Here is a 387-nt window from a genome sequence, read left to right as displayed (position 1 = left end):
TCTGGGACTGTTTAGCTGGATTCTTGGATTTTTTTTATTCAGAGTCTGGGCACCAATGACACTGAAGGAAATTATATTTACATGTGCAGTTCTCCCAGGGAGAGACTTAGTTCACCATAGCTTTGCAGATTCTGTTGTAACTTGGAGTCACATTTCACCTATAGGTGTTACTTCTATTTATGGGTCCTAAAGATGAGAATTTAAAACCCAGATGAAATTAATATTTGAGTCGCTATAAGCATGAATGTGATAACACCTGTGGTATAAAATAAGTGGTATTTTTGTTTATCAGATGCGAAAACTGAGTCTTCTAGAGATAGAACCTGGGGTAGACCTGTGATCTGGTTCCAGAAAGAGCCTTTTCTACACACACACCTTGCCCTGTCA

Source organism: Microtus ochrogaster, unplaced genomic scaffold (genome assembly GCF_000317375.1).
Source record: "Microtus ochrogaster isolate Prairie Vole_2 unplaced genomic scaffold, MicOch1.0 UNK276, whole genome shotgun sequence".
Lineage (NCBI taxonomy): Eukaryota > Metazoa > Chordata > Mammalia > Rodentia > Cricetidae > Microtus > Microtus ochrogaster.
Note: the sequence above shows the minus strand (reverse complement) of the source record.